At 43.9% G+C, this 24,548-nt stretch overlaps 1 protein-coding gene across 6 annotated transcripts in view; it reads left to right on the forward strand.

The window, feature by feature from the left end:
* Window positions 1-8,731: 8,731 nt before the first annotated feature.
* The window catches only part of LOC137385112 (NACHT, LRR and PYD domains-containing protein 3-like), an 84,398-nt gene continuing 68,581 nt past the window's right edge, over window positions 8,732-24,548 (forward strand). For 4 of the 6 annotated variants that reach the window (XR_010977735.1, XM_068059894.1, XM_068059898.1 and 1 more), the window contains exons 1-2: window positions 8,732-8,900; window positions 9,157-9,226. The gene's annotated coding sequence lies outside the window, so the exon portion shown is untranslated. Of the gene's footprint in view, window positions 8,901-9,156; window positions 9,227-11,216; window positions 11,338-18,852; window positions 19,004-24,548 lie in introns of those variants that run through there. The other 2 variants (XM_068059895.1, XM_068059896.1) reach the window with 2 other exon arrangements.

Below are 24,548 nucleotides of genomic sequence, written 5' to 3' on the forward strand. Positions count from 1 at the left end.
AAATGCCCTAAATACTGAAGTGGTAGATTTGACTCTTTTACATTCATTATCCTCTACAATGTAGGAAATTTAGTTTAGTTTAGTTTAGTGATACAGCACTGAAACAGGCCCTTCGGCCCACCGAATCTGTGCCGACCATCAACCACCCATTTATACTAATCCTACATTAATCCCATATTCCTACCACATCCCCACCTGTCCCTACAACCTACCTATACTAGGGGCAATTTATAATGGACAATTTACCTACCAACCTGCAAGTCTTTTGGCTTGTGGGAGGAAACCGGAGCACCCAGAGAAAACCCACGCAGACACAGGGAGAACTTGCAAACTCCACACAGGCAGTACCCAGAATTGAACCCGGGTCGCTGGAGCTGTGAGGCTGCGGTACTAACCACTGCGCCACTGTGCCGCCCTGTTATAGGCCGGTGAGCCTTACATCAGTGGTAGCAAAATTATTAGAGAGGATTCTTAGGGACAGGACTTACTCCCATTTGGAAACAAACGAACTTATTAGTGAGAGGCAGCATGGTTTTGTGAAGGGGAGGTCATGTCTCAATAACTTGATTGAGTTTTTTGAGGAAGTGACGAAGATGATTGATGAAGGAAAGGCAGTGGATGTTGTCTATTTGGACTTCAGTAAAGCCTTTGACAAGGTTCCTCATGGCAATCTGGTACAAAAGGTGAAGTCACACGAGATCAGAGGTGAGCTGGCAAGATGGATACAGAACTGGCTCTGTCATAGAAGACAGAGGGTAGCAGTGGAAGGGTGCTTTTCTGAATGGAGGGATGTGACTAGTGGTGTTCCGCAGGGATCAGTGCTGGGACCTTTGCTCTTTGTAGTATATATAAATGATTTGGAGGAAAATGTAGCTGGTCTGATTAGTAAGTTTGCGGACGACACAAAGGTTGGTGGAGTTGCGGATAGTGATGAGGATTGTCAATTATTTTAAAACTGTGATCTCTGGTTGCTGACACTTGCCAGAGGAAACAGATTCTGCAGACTCACTCAAACACAATCTCTCAATGTTTAATATCTCTATTCAATCTGCTTCCCTGCTCGAAAGAGAACAATTTCAGCTTCTCCAATCTCACCATGTAACTGAAATCCCTCACCCCTGGTATCATCCTGGTAAATCTCCTCTGTATCCCCTCCAAGTACTTCCTGAAATGTGGTGCCCAGAATTGTACACAATACTCCAGCTGAAACCTCACCAGTAACCAAATCAGTAACAAGGACTTTAACTGAGTAAATGGAGGGAAGGGATCTGGTAGAAAAGGTAGGAATACAATTAATTATCAATAATAGTTCAAAAGCAAATGAAAGGGAAGAGATTAGAGGAACAGTTCGAAATTGTGCTTCAGGCACTGTAGGTTAAGGGAAAACAAAAAAAATGTGAAGAAATGTAATGGGGAGAAAGGAATAAACGTGTTATTAAATTAGTGGAGCAGAAGCACAGGTTAGGGGGTGTGGTCAAAATCCAAAATAAGCATTCTCAATACAAACGCACAGAGTACATTGAACAAATTAAATTTGGTGTTGAGAGAGACGGATACAATAGAAATGAGGAAAGGTCATTGACCTAATCGGGGGAGGATGGACCAAGTGTGATCAGACAGTGTGTAACCCAAGGAGGATGGACCCAGTGTGATCAGACAGTGTGTAACCCGGGGAGGATGGACCCAGTGTGATCAGACAGTGTGTAACCCGGGGAGGATGGACCCAGTGTGATCAGACAGTGCGTAACCCGGGGAGGATGGACCCAGTGCGATCAGACAGTGTGTAACCCATGGGAGGATGGTCCCAGTGCGATCAGACAGTGTGTAACCCGGGGAGGATGGACCCAGTGTGATCAGATAGTGAGTAACCCAGTGAGGTTGGACCCAGTGTGATCAGACAGTGTGTAACCCGGGGAGGATGGACCCAGTGTGATCAGACAGTGTGTAACCCTGGGAGGATGTACCCAGTGTGATCAGACAGTATGTAACCCGGGGAGGATGGACCCAGTGTGATCAGACAGTGTGTAACCCGGGGAGGATGGACCCAGTGTGATCAGACAGTGTGTAACCCGGAGAGGATGGACCCAGTGAGATCAGACAGTGTGTAACCCAGGGAGGATGGTCCCAGTGTGATCAGACAGTGTGTAGCCTGTGGAGGATGGACCCAGTGAGATCAGACAGTGTGTAACCCAGGGAGGATGGTCCCAGTGTGATCAGACAGTGTGTAGCCTGTGGAGGATGGTCCCAGTGTGATCAGACAGTGTGTAACCCAGGGAGGATGGACCCAGTGTGATCAGACAGTGTGTAACCCAGAGAGTTTATGAGGGCAATGCTGGTGATGTGGTATACATGGACTTTCAAAGGGCGTTTGATATCGTGCCACACAGCAGACCTTTGAGCAAACGTGTAGCTCATGGAATAAAAGGGACAGTCGCAACATGGGTAGGAAATTGGATGAGGGACAGGTAACAAAGTGTTGTGGTTAATGGATGTTTTTTGTCTGGATGAAGGTTTGTAGTGGAGTTCCCCAGGGGTCAATGTTGGGACCCTTGCTATTCCTGATATATTAATGACTTGGATCTTGGTGAACAGGCACAATTTCAAAATTGCAGCTGAAACAAAACTTGGAAGCATTGTTGAAATGTGAGGAGGATAGTGTAGAACTTCAAAACGGCATGGAAAAGCTGGTGGAATGGCCACACACATGGCAGATGAAGTTCAATGCGGAGAAAAGTGAAGTGATTCATTTTGGTAGGAAGAAAATGGTAAGACAATATAAAGTAAAGGGAAGGACTCTAAAGGGGGTGCAGAAAGAGAGGGACCTGGTTGTATATATGCATATGTCATTAAAGGTGGCAGGACAGATTGAGACCAATTAAAACATACAGAATGCTGGCCTCTATTAATAGGGACAATGAGTAGAAGTGCAAAGAGGTTATATTGAACTTGTAATAATACACTAGTTTGGCCTCAGCTGGTTTATTGCATCAGGTTCTGGGCGCAATATATATGGAAAGATGTGAATACATTGGAGAAAGTGCAGAAAAGATTCAAGAATGTTTTCAGGGATGAAGAACTTCATTTATATAGGAACATAGGAGTAGCAGTAGGCCATTTAGCCCATCAAGCCTGCCCCGCCTTTCAATACGATCAAGACTGCTCTTCCACTTCAATCCCTTTTCCCACACTATCCTCCTATCCCTTTACGTCATTGTTATTTAGGAATCTGTCAATCTCTGCTTTAAACATTCTCAACGACGGAGCATTTACATCTCTCTGGGGTAGAGAATTCCAAAGATTCACAACCCTCTGAGTAAAGAAATTTCTCCTCATCTCTGTCCTAAGTGGCTTCCCCCTTATTTTAAAATTATGTCCCCTGGCTCGAGACTCCCTAACTAGGGGAAATATCTGAGCTGCATCTACCCTGTCTATCCCTTTAAGTATTTTGTAGGTTTCAATGAGATCACCTTTCATTCTTCGAACCTCTAGAGAATACAGGCCCAGTTTACCCAATCTTTCTTCATAGGACAGTCCGCCATCCTGGGAACAAGTCTGGTGAACCTTCGTTGCACTCCCTCTATGGCAGTAATATCCTTCCGAAGGTAAGGGGACCAAACATGCACACAGTACTTCAGGTGCAGCCTTTTCTTTTAATCTTATTCAATCCTTAACTTACTTCCTTATCCACCACTGACTGCATTTATTTTTGTGTTTTTATACCTTGAAGGAATTTATAGTTGCTGTAAATTATGTAATATTTCTTTAAAGACTATCCATTGCCCATGTACTGTCATACCTTTTAATGTATTTTCCCAATCCACCTCAGTCAATTTGCCCTCGTACTTTCATAATTTCCTCTGTTCAAATTAAACACCCTGGCTTCGTATTAAACTACATAACTTTCAAACATAATGTAAAATTCTATCATATTATGGTCACTCATCCCTAAAGGTTCTCTTACAACAAGATTATCAATTATCCTTGTCTCATTACATAAAACCAGATCTAAAATAGCCTGTCCTCTTGTCGGTTCCTCAACATACTGCTCTAGAAAACTATCCTTAATACACTCCAGAAACTCATCCTCCACAGCAGTAGTGCTCATTATGTTTCATATGCAGATTGAAGTTACCCATGATTACTATATTACTATGCCACATGCTTCTTTAATCTCCTGATTAGTACCATGTCCCACACTACCACTACTGTTTGGTGGCCGATAAACAACTCCTATCAATGTCTTGCTGTTTCTTCGCTCCACCCAAACAGATTCCACATTTAGTTCTTCTGATCTGAGATCCTCCCTGACTAATGTACTGAATCCATCCCTTATTTTCAGTGCAATACCACCTCTGTATCCTTTTTGACTTTCCTTCCTACATGTTGAACATCCCTGAATATTCAGTTCCCTTTAAATTCTCTACCTTGTTGCAAATGCTGTGTGCTTCTTGACATTATTCTGCATTTTAAGCCAAGTTGATGCTCACCTTTGTTTTTCCTGCCTTTGAATGTCACTTGCTACTTTTCTGCCTCCTGCTACCAGCTTTACTTTCTTCCTACGAAGAGAGATTGGAGAAGGTGGGACTGTTTTCTTTGGAGAACAGAGGGCCGAAAGGAGATTTGATAGAAATATTCAGAATTATGAGTCTTCTGGACAGAGTAGATGGGGAAAAACTGTTCCCCCTCCTGAAAGAATCAAGAATGAGAGGGCACAGACATAAGGCAGGTGGCAAAAATAAACAATGGTGACACGAGGGAAAATGTTTTCATGCAGCGAGTGGTTATGATCTGAAATGCACTGCCAGAGAGTACGGTGGAGGCAGGTTCAATCAAGACATTCAATAGGGAATTATATAGTTATCTGAAAAGGAGGAATACACAGGGTTATGGGGAGAAGGCGGGGGAATGGCACTAAGTGAATTGTTCACTCAGAGAGCCAGTGCAAACATTATTGGTTGAATGGTCTCCTGCTGTGCCCTAACAATTCTGTGATTCTGTGATTATTGGGCAAAGGCAGTTATATAGAGTGATCAGCCATGATCAAATTGAATGGCAGAAACGGCTCTAAGGCCTGAATGACCTACTGTAGGTGTAGAGATCAGTGAGGGGGATTGTGATATACCTGAACAAATTAGCATTGGAAGGGAGGAGTATTAGCGGTTTTAGCGGGCTTAAAATTGGATAAATCCCCAGGCCCAGATTAAATGTATCCAAGGCTGCTATGTGTGGAAAGAGAGGAGATTGCAGGGGCTCGGACACAAATTTTCAAATCCTCTGTGGCCACAGGAGGCGTGCCAGAGGACTGGAGGACTGCAAATGTTGTACCATTATTCAAGAAGAGGAGCAGGGATAAACCAGGTAATTACAGGCTAGTGAGTCTAACATCAGTGGTAGGGACACTATTGGAAAAAACACTGAGGGACAGGATTAATCTCCACTTGGAGAGGCCGGGATTAATCAAGGATAGTCAGCATGGCTTTGCCACAGGGAGATCATGTCTAACTAACCGGAATGAATTTTTCAAGGAGGTGACTAGGTGCTCAGATGAGGGTAAAGCAGTTGATGTCGTCTATATGGACTTCAATAAGGCTTTTGAAAAGGTCCCTCATGGGAGATTGGTTAAGAAGGTAAGAGCCCATGGGATCCAGGGCAATTTGGAAAATTGGATCCAAAATTGGCTTAGTGGCAGGAGGCAGAGGGTGATGGTCGCGGGTTGTTTTTGCAGTTGGAAACCTGTGACCAGTGGTGTATAGCAGGGATCAGTGCTGGGACCCTTGCTGTTTGTAGTGTACATTAATGATTTAGACATGAATATAGGAGGTATGATCAGTAAGTTTGCAGATGATATGAAAATTGGTGGTGTCGTAAATAGTGAGGAGGAAAGCCTTAGATTACAGGACGATATAGATGGGCTGGTAAGATGGACAGAGCAGTGGCAAATGGAATTTAATCCTGAGAAGTGCGAGGTGATGCATTTTGGGAGGACTAACAAAGCAAGGGAATATACAATGGATGGTAGAACCCTCGGAAGTACAGAAGGTCAGAAGGAACTTGGTGTAAGTGTCCATAGATCACTGAAGGCAGCAGCACAGGTAGATAAGGTGGTTAGGAAGGCATATGGGATACTTGTCGTTATTAGCCAAGGCATAGAATATAAGAGCAGGGAGGTTATGATGGATCTGTATAAAACTCTAGTTAGGCCACAGCTGGAGTACTGTGTACAGTTCTGGTCACCACATTATATTAAGGATGTGATTGCACTGGAGAGGGTACAGAGGAGATTCACCAGGATGTTGCCTGGGCTGGAGTATTTCAGATATGAAGAGAGACTGGATCGGCGAGGGTTATTTTCCTTAGAGCATAGAACGCTGAGGGGGGACCTTATGGAGGTATACGAAATTATGAGGGGCATTGATAGGTTAAATAGGAAGAAACTTTTTCCCTTACCGGAGAGGTCAATAACCAGGGAGTGTAGATTTAAGGTCAGGGGCAGGAGGTTTAGAGGGGATTTGAGGGAAAAAAATTCACCCAGAGTGTGGTTGGAATGTGGAACACATTGCCTGAAGAGGTGGTAGAGGCAGGAACCCTCACAACATTTAAGAAGTATTTAGATGAGCACTTGAAATGTCATGGCATATAACGCTATGGGCCAAGTGCTGGAAAATGGGATTAGAATAGATAGGCTTCATGGTTGCACGGTTACGATGGGCCGAAGGGCCTGTTTCTGTGCTGGATAACTCGATGATTCTATGACTCTACTGTTGTCCCTATGCTCCAAAGAGCTCCAGATGTCCCAGCTATAGTTTCTTGACTAATATTTGCTGAGTTTGGAGCAGAGATTGTGGTGAATGAGGAATAATTTTGTTCCACAGGAACATCCGGAAGAGCGGAGAGTATGTACAGTGATGTATGACTGGAAGGGATTAATGAAAGAGGGAGGGAATCAGGCAAGAAGGGTTTGTAATATGCAGGCAAAAATCTTCAAACCAATTTACTGGTGGACTGGGAGCCAGTGGAACTTGGCACAAAGGCAGTGAACAGGCGTGTGGAACTTTATCCAGGTCAACCATTACAATGTGACACTGAGAATCGTTTCTGAAATTGGCTCAGTGACAGGACACAAAGGGTAATGGTCGATGGATGTTTTTGGAATGGAAGGCAGTTTCCAGTGGCGTTCCACAAGGGTCAGTGTTGGCCCCTTGCTGTTTCTGGTATATATTAATGATTTGGACTGATATGTGGGAGGCATGATTGGGAAATTCACAGGTGACACAAAAATTGATCATGTAATTGATAGTGAAGAGGATAGCTGTAGACTCCAGAATGATATCAATGGTTTGGTTGAGTGGGCGGAAAGGTGGCAAATGGAATTCAATCTGGAGAAGTGTGAGGTAATGCATTTGGGGAAGACAAACAAAGCAAGAAAATACACAATAAACAGGAGGATATCGTGAGAGGTAGAAGAAGTGAGAGACCTTGGAGTGCATGTCTGCAGGCCCCTGAAGGTGGAAGGACAGGGAGATAGATTGGTGAAGAAGGCATATGAAATGCTTTCCTTTATTGGCCGAGGTATAGAATACAAAAGCAGGGATGTAATGCTGGAACTGTATAAAACACTGGTTAGGCCACAGTTGGAGTATTGTGTACAGTTCTGGTCACTACATTACAGAAAGGACATAATTGCTCGAGAGAGAATACAGAGGATATTTACAAGAATGTTGCCCGGGCTTGAAAGTTGCAGCTAACAGGAAAGATTGGATAGGGAGGGTTGTTTTCCTCAGAACAGAGGAGGCTGAGGGATGACTTAATTGAAGTGTACAAAATTATGAGGGGCCTAGACAGAGTTATCACGAAGGAGCTGCTTCTCCTAGCGGAGACGTCAATTACCAGGGGGCACAGATTTCAGATGATTGGTCGAAGGATTAGAGTTGACTTGATGATAAACATTTTCACCCAGAGGGGGGTGGGTATCTGGAATTCACTGCCCTGATCAGTGGTGGAGGCAGGAACTCCCAACTCATTTGAAAGGTACCTGGACCTACACATGAAGTGCTGCAACCAGCAAGACTACGGAGCAGGTGCTGGAAGGTGGAATTAGATTGGGAAACTAGATTTTTTTCAGCCAGTGCAGACACGATGGGCTTAATGGACTTTCTCTGTGCCTTAACTTTTCTCTGGTTCTATGGGAGAATTAGGATTGTAGGAGGTGAGGGAGGAATGAAAACTTCAGAAGTTAGGACCATAATAGGTAGACAAACCTGCAAGGAGTAACACGGAGACAGAGGAAAGGGAATTAGACATGGGGGAGTCAGGAGAAATATAATTTTAAGCAAGAAATTAATTTTCAAATTCCTTGAAACGCAATGAATTGAATCATGTCAGAATTTTTAAAAATGAAATTAAAGTATAAATTTACAGTCAGACCAATAATAGGGAATTATTCAATGTTACAGTTGTTTCACTTATTTATGACACACATTTGCTGATTCAGTTCCAGTAAGTGAGACTTGGAGTATAATACTCATGGGGGTGAACATTCTGATCAAGGTTGATCAATGAACTGAAGACTGTCTGCTGAATTTTATAATCATTGATCTTTTGTTAATAAATTACAATGATTGGTTGGCTGTGCATTTTATTCTGGTGTTTGATTCTAAGAATCGTGATCTTTATTCCTTGCTATCTGTGTCTTTTTATAGTCCGATAATAAGCAGGCTTTGTGGTGAACAATGAAATCGGAAACACCCTATTTCTGTGGGGTCTTCTGAACCACGGAATCGTTACAGCGCTGAAGGAGGCCATTCGGCCCAACATGTCGCCACCAGCTCGCTGAATGAACAATTCACCTAATATCACCCCCGTGCCTTCTCCCTGTAACACCGCACATTCTTCCTGTTCAGGTAACAATCTAATTCCCTTGTGAAAACCTTGATCGAATCTTCTCCCACCACACTCACAGATGAGGTGGTATTTAGACATTGTTACCATACACAGAATCCATGACATGAGATAAAAGATCAGTGATTCAGTTCGAATTTGAATGAGACCGTGTGGCATTCAGATTCTCCTTGCTCCAAACAACAGGGCATGTTGTATTGTAATGAAAAGTCTGAAGGTCATCTTTATGACTGAAATGTGGAATTAATCTCTAACCAGGGTGCATGCAGAACACACAACTCGAACCCACCAGACAGTCTGGAACTGCAATCAAGAGACACAGCACAAGGTAAGGACCCTGAATTTACTGAACACAATTATATGTACCCGAATGGACTCGTTGTCTTTTCTCTGCATAGTTGATCAAAGTTATTGATTAGTTGTAATATCCATAATAGATCGAGTTAGAAAGAATTGTTTTATTCAGAAATTAACTTACTGGAAGCAGCACTGTTTAATAAAAAAAACTTCAAAATATAATCTCGCCAGCTAACATTGTACTGTTGTAAATAACGTTTAAATGTATTTCATTTTAATTCATTCACGGGATGTGGACGTCGCTGGCCAGGCCAGCATTTATTGCCCATCCCTAATTGCCCTTGAGAAGGTGGTGGTGAGCTGCCTTCTTGAACCGCTGCAGTCCATTTGGGGTAGGTACACCCACAGTGCTGTTAGGAAGTAAGTTCCAGGATTTTGACCCAGCGACAGTGAAGGAACGCCGATATAGTTCCAAGTCAGGATGGTGTGTGACTTGGAGGGGAACTTGTAGGTGGTGGTGTTCCCATGTACGTGCTGCCCTTGTCCTTCTAGTTGGTCGAGTTCACGGGTTTGGAAGGTGCTGTCTAAGGAGCCTTGGTGCATTGCTGCAGTGCATCTTGTAGATGGTACACACTGCTGCCACTGTGCGTCGGTGGTGGAGGGAGTGAATGTTTGAAGATGGGGTGCCAATCAAGCGGGCTGCTTTGTCCTGGATGGTGTCGAGCTTCTTGAGTGTTGTTGGAGCTGCACCCATCCAGGCAAGTGGAGAGTATTCCATCACACTCCTGACCTGTGCCTTGTTGATGGTGGACAGGCTTTGGGGAGTCAGGAGGTGAGTTACTCGTCTCAGGATTCCTAGTCTCTGACCTGCTCTTGTACCCATGGTATTTATATGGCTACTCCAGTTCAGTTTCTGGTCAATGGTAGCCCCTAGGATGTTGATAGTGGGGGTTTCAGCGATGGTAATGCTGTTGAATGTCAAGGGGAGATGGTTAGATTCTCTCTTGTTGGAGATGGTCATTGCCTGGCACTTGTGTGGCGCGAATGTTACTTGCCACTTATCAGCCCAAGCCTGGATATTGTCCAAGTCTTGCTGCATTTCTACACAGACTGTTTCAGTATCTGAGGAGTCACGAATGGTGCTGAACATTGTGCAATCATCAGCGAACATCCCCACTTCTGACCTTATGATTGAAGGAAGGTCATTGATGAAGCAGCTGAAGATGGTTGGGCCCAGGACACTACCCTGAGGAACTCCTGCATTGATTTCTACTGTATGAAATGGTAATGACGATAAAGTTAGAGTCCAGGATTCTTCAACATAACCCCTATCACCGAAATTCAAAGTTTCCAGCCCTGAGTTTGGGGGAGGGGGTATGGGGTAGTGGGAGTGGAGAGGTGGGTGGTTACGGGATTGCAGGTGGGGGCACTCTTTAATCCATATAGAGTTCAGGATGTTCGGGTTCTTCATTCCCAAAGTGAGTCAAATGCTGCCTTGTTAAGGGGGAATTGCAATCACCATTTCTCTGGAATTTAACTCTTGCATTTGTGAATAAGTCTGAAGATTTCAGGTGCAATATGAACTGAACACCCACAACCAGTTTATTGTTGGGTCAATACTGACATTTAAAGGCACTATTGATGAGTTCATCTATCACTTTGCTGATCATTGTGAGATGGCTGATAGGGTGATATGTTTAGACTTTGTGGATAAGATACAGCCGGTTAATGTTTTATATTGTCCAATATGCCAGTGTCAGATGCTTTGGAATTGCTTGGCTCAGACAGCTTGTTATGATGTTCAGCTCTTCAGCTGCTACTGGTGGAATGTATTCACAACCCAGAGTATTCACTGTGTTCCACCATTTCAGCGTCATCTTAATATCAAGTGCAGTGAACTGAATTGGCGGGACAGTGACTCTGTGAGGGTGACAATCTCTCAAAGAGTTAAAAGAGGATTACTTACTTGGCAGTTTGCACTTCTCTTTTAAACTCACGGGCTGTTGCTCCATTTATTTCAGGATAAGCATGTTCATGGATCCACAGAATCAGGGTTAGTTCCTTGGCTTGAAGGAATTGAAGAACTGAGTTGGAAGACGACAGTTTATGTGGGAAAGATTATAAACAGCAGCAGGTTTCATGGTGAACATTAAAATTGCATTGATGATACAGAAATTATTCAGGCAAAGGAACCCGATTTCCCTTCGGAACAACAAACAGAAAGAACTGGGAGACTTGCAGTCACTGTTACAATGGTTAAAAGATTAGTAATTTCAATGCCATTTAATATTATTAGGACCATGTTGTACAGGGCGGGAGGACAGAGAAGATAGATCCAAACGGAGGAGTCGAGTGATAAGTAAAAAAAGATGTGTAAGCAAAAATTAAAGTAATATTGAAGAGGAATATTAACCAATTGCTCGCCCAGTATTGTAGGTATCATTTTCCCAACCAGTAACTACATTTGGCAGAGACTTTGAATAACTTTGATGAATCCTTTGCAATGGATGGGAAATCCAACTTTCAGCAGGATGGAGAGGGGAGCAGGGATAGTGATCCGACTTGGAAAGGGAATCAAATAAAGAGCTGGGGAGCAAACGGATACAGGAGCAGAATCAGCAACCATGCAAGATGAAATGAAGGGAATTAAGATTATTGTAGGTGAGGCGGGAAGGTAAAATCAGGAGAAACAGGATGTCTTTTCGGTTTGATGGCAGCATCCTGTTAGTGGTGAACACCACACGTGTTACTACTGCAGAGTAGCAATGTGAAACATCTATCTTCACCTGCCTATCTCACAAATGAGTAATGTGATATATGAAATTCAATGCCAGTGTGATGCTAGGTATATAGGTCTTACGTTGCAAAGACTGGCAGATCTTATCAAACAACATGTCCCTTCCACTGTTCACAAAGGGCAAGGTACAGGCCATACCCAACCAGCCCGTGCATTCAAAACTCAAAACAAAGTGTCTCACATTAGATGTGATTCCGTGATTAGACACCATTTGCTAAATAATGCTCAGTGTGCTAAGAATTATGCTGACAACGAACTTAAGATTGGAAGTCGGATTTGCAGTGTGGCACATTTGCATGCACTGGATAAAAACGCATATCAATGCACAGGGGCCTATTCTTTACAGACATACACACATTGATCCTGTTTCAGCTAAACAAAATAAGCGACAGCCATTCACTGGTTCATCCATCAGGGCAATGTATTGACCAATCAGAGTCAAGCTGCCTGGTTTAAATTTCAATCAAAGCTTATCAGTTAACTGTCAGTCACCATAAACTGCTGCATTCTCCGTGGCAACACCTCTACCAATCAATCAGCACTGTCTTGCCAGACAGTGTAAAGTTACTTCTTTCCCTTGCATTGGTATTATTTTGAATTTTTTTTTATTCATTCATGGGATGTAGACGTCACTGGTCAGGCCAGCATTTATTGCACATCCCTAATTGCCCTTGAGAAGGTGGTGATCAGCTGCCTTCTTGAACCGCTACAGTCCATTTGGGGTAGGTACACCCACAGTGCTGTTAGGAAGGGAGTTCCAGGATTTTGAACCTGTTGTCCTGATGAGTAAAAGATGAAAAGCTTCAACAACATGTCTCTATTTTCAGCAATACTAAATGGAAATTATAATTCTGAAATTCATGAACATTTCAGTTTTTCAGTCTCACAATTAATTGAATCTACTGCCAAATCTTTACTTTAATGAAATGAAAAGGTAAATTTGCAATACTAGCCAGCCAATGATACAAAGGATAAAAGCAAAATACTGCGGATGCTGGAAATCTGAAATAAAAACAAGAAATGCTGGAACCACTCAGCAGGTCTGGCAGCACCTGTGGAAAGAGAAGCAGAGTTAACGTTTCGGGTCAGTGACCCTTCTTCGGAATTGACAAATATTAGAAAAGTCACAGGTTATAAGCAAGTGAGCCGGGGGTGGGGCAAGAGATAACAAAGGAGGTCTTGATTGGACCAGGCCACATAGCTGACCAAAAGGTCACGGAGCAAAGGCAAACAATATGTTAATGGTGTGTTGAAAGACAAAGCATTCGTGCAGATTAGTTGTTAGTACACTGAATATTGAACAGCAGCAAGTGTAAACCTGAAAAAAACAGTGGGTAAGCAAACTGAACAAACTAAGATGAAATGAAATAAATGCAAAAAAAAAGATTGTAAAAAAGTAAAAAAAAAGAAGAAAAATAACTAAAAATGAAAGTAAAATGGGGGGCTGTCATGCTCTGAAATTATTGAACTCAATGTTCAGTCCGGCAGGCTGTAGTGTGCCTAATCGGTAGATGAGATGCTGTTCCTCGAGCTTGCGTTGATGTTCACTGGAACACTGCAGCAATCCCAGGACAGAGGTGTGAGCATGAGAGCAGGGCGGAGTGTTGAAATGACAAGCAACCGGAAGCTCAGGGTCCTGCTTGCGGACTGAGCGGAGATGTTCCGCAAAGCGGTCACCCAGTCTGCGCTTGGTTTCCCCAATGTAGAGGAGACCACACTGTGAGCAGCGAATGCAGTATACTACATTGAAAGAAGTACAAGTAAATCGCTGCTTCACCTGAAAGGAGTATTTGGGGCCTGGGATAGTGAGGAGAGAGGAGATAAATAGGCAGGTATTGCACCTCCTGCGATTGAAGGGGAAGGTGCCATGGGATGGAGACGAGGTGGTGGGGTTAATGGAGGAGTGGACCAGGGTGTCGCGGAGGGAATGATCCCTTCGGAATGCTGACAGGGGAAGGGAGGGGAAGATGCAACTGGTAGTGGCATCACGCTGGAGGTGGCGGAAATGGCGGAGGATGTTCCTTTGGATATGGAGGCTGATGGAGTGATAAGTGAGGACAAGGGGAACCCTGTCACGGTTCTGGGAGGGAGGGGAAGTGGTGAGGGTAGAGGTGCGGGGAATGGGCCGGATATGGTTGAGGGCCCTGTCAACCACAGTGGGGGGAAATCCTCGGTTGAGGTAAAAGGAGGTCAAATCAGAAGCACCGTCATGGAAGGTAGCATCATCAGAGCAGATGCGTCGGACACCGAGAAACTGGGAGAATGGAATGGAGTCCTTACAGGAGGTAGGGTGTGAAGAAGTGTAGTCGAGGTAGCTGTGGGAGTCGGTGGGCTTATAATGGATATTAGTAGACAACCTATCCCCAGAGATGGAGACAGAGAAGTCGAGGAAGGGAAGGGAAGTGTCAGAGATGGACCATGTAAAGGTGAGAGAAGGGTGGAAATTGGAAGCAAAGTTGATAAAGTTTTCTAGTTCGGGGCGGGAGCAGGAAACGGCACCAATACAGTCATCAATGTACCGGACAAAGAGTTGGGGGAGGGGGCCTGAGTAGGACTGGAACAAAGAATGCTCGACATATCCCACAAAAAGACAGGCATAACTAGGACCCATGTGGGTACCTATAGCGACACCTTTTACTTGCAGGAAGTGTGTGGAGTTGAAGGAGAAGTTGTTCAATGTGAGAATAAGTTCAGCCAGGCGGAGGAGGGTGGTGGTGGATGGGGACTGGTTGGGCCTCTGTTCCAGGAAGAAGCGGAGAGCCCTCAAACCATCCTGGTGGGGGATGGGGGTGTAGAGCGATTGGATGTCCATCGTGAAGAGGAGGCGGTTGGGACCAGGAAACTGGAAATTGTCAAAATGACGTCGAGCGTCAGAAGAGTCACGGATGTAGGTGGGAAGAGACTGGACCAGCGGAGAAAAGATAGAGTCTAGATAGGAAGAAATAAGTTCAGTGGGGCAGGAGCAGGCTGACACAATGAGTCTGCCGGGACAGTCCCATTTGTGGATTTTGGGAAGGAGGTAGAAGTGGGCTGTCCAGGGTTGTGGGACTATGAGGTTGGAAGCTGCAGAGGGAAGATCTCCAGAGGAGATGAGGTCAGTGACAGTCCTTTGGACGGTGGCTTGATGTTCGGTGGTGGGGTCATGGTCCAGAGGGAGGTAGGAAGAAGTGTCCGTGAGTTGGCATTGAGCTTCTGCAAGGTAGAGGTCGGTACGCCATACGACAACAGCACCACCTCCAGGTTTTATGACTATGTCGGGGTTAGACCTGAGAGAACGGAGTGCCTCAAGTTCAGAGGGGGACAGGTTAGAGTGAGTGAGTGAGGGGGGCAGAGAAATTGAGATGACCAATGTCTCGCCGACAGTTTTCAATGAAGCGATCAAGAGCGAGTAAGAGGCCAGGGGGAGGGGTCCAGGTAGAGGGAGAATGCTGGAGGCAGGTGAATGGGTCTGCTGGTCGGGGGGAGGACTCCTGGTCAAAGAAGTGAGCCTGGAGGCAGAGGCGACGGAAGAACTTTGTAAAATGCCTGATTCTGAGCTTAATACAGCTAGGATTCTATATCGCATTATTGGTAAATTAGAATCAGCTCCAAGAAACAGCTCATGATCTAAAGGAAAGGTAATTCCAAATAAATGCCATGTTAAATCAGATTGTTCACTTTGCCCTTCTCTATGAAGTTTGATCCCAATAAACTAACCACAATCTTCGTCCCTTGCGGACTCTGCCCGTTTATAGTTTGATAATAGAGGATTTATGGTGAACAATGAAACCGAATTCAGGATAAAGATTTGATTCCAGCTACCGAACATGGTTTCAGTGTGGGGTCTTCGGAACAGTTTGGGGGCAGTTTAGTGATTGTATATGCAAGTAATTTTAATGACTGGTTAAAGGATCAGGACAATCCAATCTGAATGAGATGATGTGCGATTCAGATTCAGCCCTGTGCCAGAGAATAGGGCGGGGGAGGATTGAACTGATCAGGCTGAAGGTTGTGTTTATGACTGCCTTGTACAACTGATCTTTACCCAGGGTGTGTTCATTACCTGCAGAACCCACAACACTGACTTACCCGGTGACTCTGGGGCTGGAATCAGGATAGTGACCAGACCAGCAATATGCTGAGAACAATCATTGTGCTTTACTGTAGAGAAATGGACACATCAATTTTTATGCAGTTTTCCCCAAATATTTTCCATCTGGGATTCAGATGGGTCTACTTCTGTAATTACTTAAATACTTCCACCATTATATTTAAATAACCACCTCCTTCCCTTCCTCGTCCCCATGTTAGTTTAGCTTATAGTTTAGTTTAGAGATACAGCACTGAAACAGGCCCTTCGGCACACCGAGTCTGTGCCGACCATCAACCACCCATTTATACTAATCCTACAATAATCCCATATTCCTACCACATCCCCACCTGTCCCTATATTTCCCTACCACCTCCCTATACTGGGGGCAATTTATAATGGCCAATTTACCTATCAACCTGCAAGTCTTTTGGTGGTGGGAGGAAACTGGAGTACCCGGAGAAAACCCACGCAGACACAGGGAGAACTTGCAAACTCCACACAGGCAGTACCCAGAATTGAACTCTGGTCGCTGGAGCTGTGAGGCTGAGGTGTTAACCACTGCACCACTGTGCTGCCCCACTCCCCTCCTCCATGATTACAGTTGATATTGCTAATGGCTTCCTCCCTTCAGGAACTGTCCTCCTCTGTTTCTGTTGTCATTACCCTCTCCTCAACAGAAACACCCTTGATCCCTCTGTCGTTGCAAACTACCATCCTATCTCCAAACTCTCTTTCCTGTCAAGCTCATGAATGTGTTGTCACATCCACAATGCATGCCTATCTTTCCATGAATGCCATGTTTGAGTGACTGCCAATCAGGTTTCTGCCCAAACCACAGCACTGATGCAGGCCCTTATTAAAGTTACAAATGATATCCTATGTGACTGTGTTTGTGTGAAGTTCCTTCATGACCAGTCTGCAGATTTTGACATGGTGAACTCACCATCCTCCAGCAACACCTCTCCTCTGTTGTCTAACTGGGTGGGATTATCCTCTCCTGATTCCAATGCTCTCGGAACAATAGTCGCCAGATAATCATCTTCACTCACTGTCAAAGGTTTCTCTTAGAACATAAGAACTAGGAGCAGGAGTAGGCCGTCCGGCCCTTTGAACCTGCTCCGCCATTCAATAAGATCATGGCTGATCTTTTCGTGGACTCAGATCCACTTACCCGCGCTCTCACCGTATCCCTTAATTCCTTTATTGTTCACAAAGATATCTACCTTAGCTTTAAAAACGTTTACTGAAGAAGCGTCAACTACTTCACTGGGCAAGGAATTCCATAGATTAACAACCCTCTGGGTGAAGAAGTTCCTTCTCAATTCAGTCCTAAATCTGCTCCCTCTAATCTTGAGGCTGTGCCCTCTTGTCCTAGCTTCACCTGTCAGTGGAAACATCCTCTCTACTTGTATCTTATCTATTCCCTTCATAATTTTATATGTTTCTATAAGATCCCCCCTCATTCTTCTGAACGCCAATGAATATAATCCCAATCTACTCAGTCTCTCCTCATAAGCCAACCCCCTCAACTCCGGAATCAACCGAGTGAACCTCCTCTGCACCCCCTCCAGTGCCAGTACATCCTTTCTCAAGTAAGGAGACCAAAACTGCACACAGTACTCCAGGTGCGGCCTCAGCAGTACCTTATACAGCTGCAACATAACCTCTCTGCTTTTAAACTCAATCCCTTTAGCAATGAAGGACTCTTCTCATTCCAGCCACAGATTTTTCACATGGCTTGTCCGACATCCAGTATTTGATGAGCATAAATTTACTTGAATTAAATAAATATTGGGGAGACCTAAACCATTGTCTTCGGCCATGATGTAAATTCTGTTCTCTAACCACTGGCAACATCCCTCTCCCCGACAACTGTCTGAGGCCGAGTCGAACTGTTTCCAACCTCGGTGTCCATTTTGACCCTGAATTGAGTTTCTGACCACACATACTCTGCATCACCATGACAGCTTATTTTCACCTCCTTAACATCGGCGACCTCTACTCCTGCTTTTGCTGATCAGCTGCTGAAACATTTATCCTTATCGTTGTTACTTCTCGACTCAAGTATTTCAGTGGTCTCCTGGTCAGAATCCCAGCTTGACCCTCCATAATCTTCAGCTCATCCAAAACTCTGCTGTCTGTATTTTAATGCACAGCTTGTCCCGTTCACCAATCAACCCTGTGCTCACTGACCGACATTGTCTCCCTGTCCAGCAAAGCTCTGATTTAAAATTTATCTTTATCATTCAGATCCCTCCCTGGTCTCATCCCTCTCTATCTCTGTAATCTCCTCCAACCCCACAATCCTCTGAGATGCCTGCATGCCTCAAATTATGTTACATTCCAGATTTTCACCATTGGGGCAGTGTCTTCAGCTGCCTCGGTCCTAAACTCTGGAATTACCTCCCTAAATCTTTCCTCCTCTCTACCTGTCCTGCCCGTGGATGCTCCTTACCACCTACATATTTTACCAAGACTTTGTGAGATTTAGTTTATTAATACTTCCTGTGAATTGGATTCTGATGAAAGATCATTGACCTGAAATACTCATTCTGCTGTTCTCTCCACAGATGCTGTCTGACCTGCTGAGAATTTCCAACATTTTCTGTTTTTGTTTATGTCACTGGAAATGCCTGGATTACCAGCAGGGAGGAACAGTGCGTGTGTGCAGGAAATCCCGGGTGTTCGAGGAAGCCAGACTGTGTTTGAGCCTGGCTGCTTTGCTAGCGATTATTTAAACAAAATAATAATCAGAAAATGTTGGAAAGGCTCAGCAGGTCCTGCAGCATCTATGGAGAGTGAAACAGAGTTAACGTCTCAGTACTATGACCCTCGAGTTGTACTATGGGCGATCATGGTTGAACCTGTGCCGATGTTCTGTAAGCAGTCGCATCTCTCTCCGGGGCAGAAAGACCTGGACATCATTCAGGCTTGGGCTGGTAAGTGGAAAGTGAAGGCCTGCTCGGGTCTGTAAATGAAACCCGATCCGGCCCGAGTCCTTTCATTCTTTCCCATGCCCGACCCGACCACCGGAATGTTCAGTAAACCCAGCTTCTGTTTTTTACTTTTTAAGCTTGTGCAGGTAAACAACAAAAACTGTAAATGGACTTGAAAGGTTGTTTAAAAAGTACATTAATACTGGAGCCATGTACTGGAGGTAGTGAGCCGAAGATTGTTACCATAGAAGTTAGTGATTGTTTGGTCACTAGTTAAACAGAAACCCATGGAGTTGTGCCCAGACAGGTTATCCCACACTGTACCAGTATCTGTATTGCTTAAAATAAACACAGCATTGCCCGAAGGCTCAGAAAATATCATTATACATGACCTAGACTCCTGCTTTACAGGTTGAAATACTTGCTGCAGGTTTATCCAGTGAGCAGCTGAGATGCAGAGACCAGGAAGGTCCTGAGTGATTAATTATAAAATATACATTCCTATATTAAAGAGGTGGTACTCTACTTTCGATGGAATCATTCACTGCAGAGCAGTGCGGAGTGTTTCCTGCCTTGACGTCCTGCCGTCACTGGATTGAGTCCAGGTCTCTGGATTACTAGTCCAGTAATCTTTGAAATGTATCTCCTTGATTCAATATTTTAATCCAGTAGGTCAGATTTTGCAAACAAAAATATTAACTGATTTACGACCGCTTTGTCACATGAATAAAGGAATTAAAATATATTCAAAATTATATATCAACTGTTAAGTACCAATGCCCAGATTTGTATATGAAAAATGCGTCTTAATTTCATAAATTATCCATAAACACTGAGGCCACATTAAACTAAAAACAGTGATTTATCAGGTCTGACAATTAATTAAATATATTCCAAATTCAAAGCCTAATTCGTTGTCTTTCCCCTATAAATCTCTTAATTTACTTCACAAGCCTCCTTTACTTTCTTTATTCAATACAATATGTTTTGAGGCAGGCACGAGAAGTCTTACTAACCCCTAACGAGATGCAGTCGATTCATTTGAAAACTGTGCAATTAAAGAAAAGGGCCAAGTTCCTATTAATGCAGATTGAAGCTGTTAAACTGCTTTTGTCACCAAGAATACAAAGCACGAAGGGAAACCAAGAGATAAACTAAACACAAAAAATTTAAATTTGTGTCAATGAAAAATAGAACTCATTAAAAACATCTTATTACATAACAGTGCAGCAACTGATTACATTGTAAATATTTCATTTAGATTAAAATGGCAAAGACTTTCAACACCCCTAGAATCAGGAAAGGGTAAGAAAGGGCTAACCGGATAATTATGAGCCTGGGCCTGAGTTCTGCTACAGTGTAGGTAAGAACCGTTTATTGATTAGTACACAGTAAGTTGAAATACCAAGCAGAGTAGGAAACACACTTCAAAAGATCTGCGTTTTCTAGTGTTTCACAAACAATTGTTACGCAAGCAAAAACAAGAAATGCTGGATTCACTCAGCAGGTCTGGCAGCATCTGTGGAAAGAGAAGCAGAGTTAACGTTTCGGGTCAGTGACCCTTCTTCGGAACTGACAAATATTAGAAAAGTCACAGATTATAAACAAGTGAGGTGGGGGTTGGGCAAGAGATAACAAAGGAGAAGGTGCAGATTGGACCAGGCCACATAGCTGACCAAAAGGTCACGGAGCAAAGGCAAACAATATGTTAATGGTGTTTTGAAAGACAAAGCATTAGTACAGATTAGGTGTGAATATACTGAATATAGAACATCAGCAAGTGCAAACCTGAAGAAAAACAACCTGAAAAAAACAGTGGGTAAGCAGTTGTTACGCAAGGCTCTGATAGTGTTAGTGTGTGTCCGACCTGGTGCGACCTGACCCGAGCCCAAATGCCAGACCCGAAAGAACGACCCAACCCGACCCCGACACGTCATCAGGTCCTGTCTGGTTTGGGTCGGGTAGCCATGCTCCAGTGGCAAGTAACATTGACGCCACACAAGTGCCAGGCAAAGAGCATCTCCAGGAAGAGAGAAACTAACCATCTCCCCTTGGCATTTAATGACATTACCATTGCTGCATCCCCCACCGGGATAAACATATGAAATAAGAGCAGGAGTAGGTCACTCGGCCCTTCTAACCTGCCCTGCCCTTCAATAAGCTCATTGCTGATCTGATTGTAACCTCAACTCCACATTCCTGTCTACCCCCGATAACCTTTCACTTCCTTGCTGAGCAAGAATCTATCTACCTCTGTCTTAAAAATATTCAAAGACACAGCTTCCACTACCTTTTGGGGAAGAGAATTCCAAAGATTCACAACCCTCTCCTCATCTCTGTCTTAAATGGGCGACCTCTTATGTCTAAACAGTAGCCCTTAGTTCTAGATTCTTCCATAAGAGGAAACTTCCTCCTACATCCACACTGTCAGAATCTTATATATTTCAATTAAGTCACCCTTTACTCTTCTAAACTCCAGTCCAGCCTGTCCAACCTTTCCTCATAGGACAACCCACCCATTCCAGGTATTAGTCCAGTAAATCTTCTGTGAAATGCTTCCACTGCATTTCCATCCTTCCTTAAATAAGCAGACCAATACTGTACACAGTACTCCAGATGTGGTCTCCACAATATCCTGTATAACTGAAGCATAACCTCCCTACTTTTGTATTCAATTCCCCTCGCAATAAATGATAACATTCCATTCGCTTTCCTAATTACATGCTGTACCTGCGTACTAAACTCATGCATGAGGACACCCAGATCCCTCTGCATCTCAGAGTTCTGCAATCTCTCACCATCTAGATAATATGCTTTTTTTTTTAATTCATCCTGCCAAAATGGACAATTTCACATTTTTCCACATTATACTCCATTTATCAGATCTTTAGCCAGTCACATAACCTATCTATATCCCTTTGTCGCCTCCTTATGTTCTCTTCACAACTTATTTTCCTACCTATCTTTATGTCATCAGCAAACTTGATAACATACCTTCAGTCCCTTCATCCAAGTCATTTATATAAATTGCAAAAGTGGAGGCCCCAGCACTGATCCGATGGCACACCACTCATTACATCTTGCCAACCGGAAAATGACCAATTTATGCCTATTCTCTGTTTCCTGTTAGCAAGCCAATCTTCTTTCAATGCCAATAATAACCTTAACATGTTATTACCCCCCTACACTGTGAGCTTTCATTTTCCACAATAACCTTTGATGTGGCACCTTATTAAATGCCTTCTGGAAATTTAAGTACAGTACATCCACCGGTTCCCCTTTATCCACAGCACATGTTACTTCTTCAAAGAACTCCTATAAATTGGTTAAATATGATTTCCCTTTCACAAAACCATGTTGACTCTGCCTGATTACCTTGAATGTTTCTAAATGCCCTGCTATAAAATTTTTAATAGTAGTTTCAAACATTCTGTCTATGACCGGTGTTAATCTAAGCTGAGTGCAGCTCCCAACAACACCCAAGAAGCTCGACACCATACAGGACAAAGCAACCTGATTCATCAGCACCCCATCCAACACCTTAAGCAGTCACTCCCTCCACCATTGGCACACAATAGAGGCAGTGTGTACCATCTACAAGATGCAGTGGAGCAACTTGCCAAGGCTCCTTTGACAGTACCTTCCAGACCCATTACCTCTACCAAAGAACAAAGAACAAAGAACAAAGATAATTACAGCACAGGAACAGGCCCTTCGGCCCTCCAAACCTGCGCCGATCCAGATCCTCTCTCTAAACATGTCGCCTATTTTCTAAGCTTCTGTATCTCTTTTCTTCCTGCCCATTCATGTATCTGTCTAGATACATCTTAAAAGACTCCATCGTGCCCGCGTCTACCACCTCCGCTGGCAACGCGTTCCAGGTGCCCACCACCCTCTGCGTAAAGAACTTTCCACGCATATCCCCCCTAAACATTTCCCCTTTCACTTTGAACTCGTGTCCTCTAGTAATTGAAACCCCCACTCTGGGAAAAAGCCTCTTGCTGTCCACCCTGTCTATACCTCTCATGATTTTGTACACCTCAATCAGGTCCCCCCTCAACCTCCGTCTTTCTAATGAAAATAATCCTAATCTACTCAACCTCTCTTCATAGCTAGCGCCCTCCATACCAGGCAACATCCTGGTGAACCTCCTCTGCACCCTCTCCAAAGCATCCACATCCTTTTGATAATGTGGCGACCAGAACTGTACGCAGTATTCCAAATGTGGCCGAACCAAAGTCCTATACAACTGTAACATGACCTGCCAACTCTTGTACTCAATACCCCGTCCGATGAAGGAAAGCATGCCGTATGCGTTCTTGACCACTCTATTTACCTGCGTTGCCACCTTCAGGGAACAGTGGACCTGAACACCCAAATCTCTCTGGACATCAATTTTCCCCAGGACTTTTCTATTTACTGTATACCACCTACAAGGCCAAGGGCAGCAGATGCATGAGAACACCACCGTCAGTAAGCGTCCCTCCAAGTCACACACCATAGTGACCTGGAACTCTATTGCCATTTATTCACTGTCGCTGTGTCAACATCCTGGAACTCCCTGCCTCACAGCACTGTGGGTGTACTTACAACGCATGGACTTCAGTGGTTTATGAAGGCAGCTCACCACCACCTTCTCGAGCAATTAGGGATGTGAAATAAATGTTGGCCATGACCGCGATGACCACATCCCATGAAAGAATAAAATAAAAGCAACATAACGCAGTGCTGGTCGAAGGTGTGAGCGGGGCTATGGGCTCCGTGTTTTCGGATTGATTGGAAGAGCTGTCAATCTGATTGTAGGCAATAGGAGGAGCGGACTAACTGAGGGTCATTAATTGATGCAGAGTTCTGACACAGTAGTGGCAGTGAGCATGCTCCACCTCGGCCACCAATTGTGCACGGCTTCAGTTAAATATCTGTTTATGTAAATGAAATGCCCTGGAATTTATCTCCAAATACTTCATCATGGATCAGTAAAGAAGGTTTCTTTAGATGAAATTGGTCAGTAACTTATTGATCTATACTGACCCCATTTATATAAACATCCAAAGATTGAAAGGATTCTATCTTCATCAATAATTTCTTACACTATTGAATCTTCAAACTCCAATTCCCCAATCACATCTAATGTATCTCGAGAGTGATTCCGATAAATCCTCAAACTCCAATTCCCCAATCACATCTATTGTATCTCGAGAGTGATCCCGATAAATCCTCAAACTCCAATTCCCCAATCGCATCTATTGTATCTCGAGAGTGATCCCGATAAATTCTCAAACTCCAATTCCCCAATCACATCTATTGTATCTCGAGAGTGATTCCGATAAATCCTCAAACTCCAATTCCCCAATCGCATCTATTGTATCTCGAGAGTGATCCCGATAAATCCTCAAACTCCAATTCCCCAATCACATCTATTGTATCTCGAGAGTGATTCCGATAAATCCTCAAACTCCAATTCCCCAATCACATCTATTGTATCTCGAGAGTGATCCCGATAAATCCTCAAACTCCAATTCCCCAATCGCATCTATTGTATCTCGAG

The sequence above is a fragment of the Heterodontus francisci genome, chromosome 28 (genome assembly GCF_036365525.1).
Source record: "Heterodontus francisci isolate sHetFra1 chromosome 28, sHetFra1.hap1, whole genome shotgun sequence".
Lineage (NCBI taxonomy): Eukaryota > Metazoa > Chordata > Chondrichthyes > Heterodontiformes > Heterodontidae > Heterodontus > Heterodontus francisci.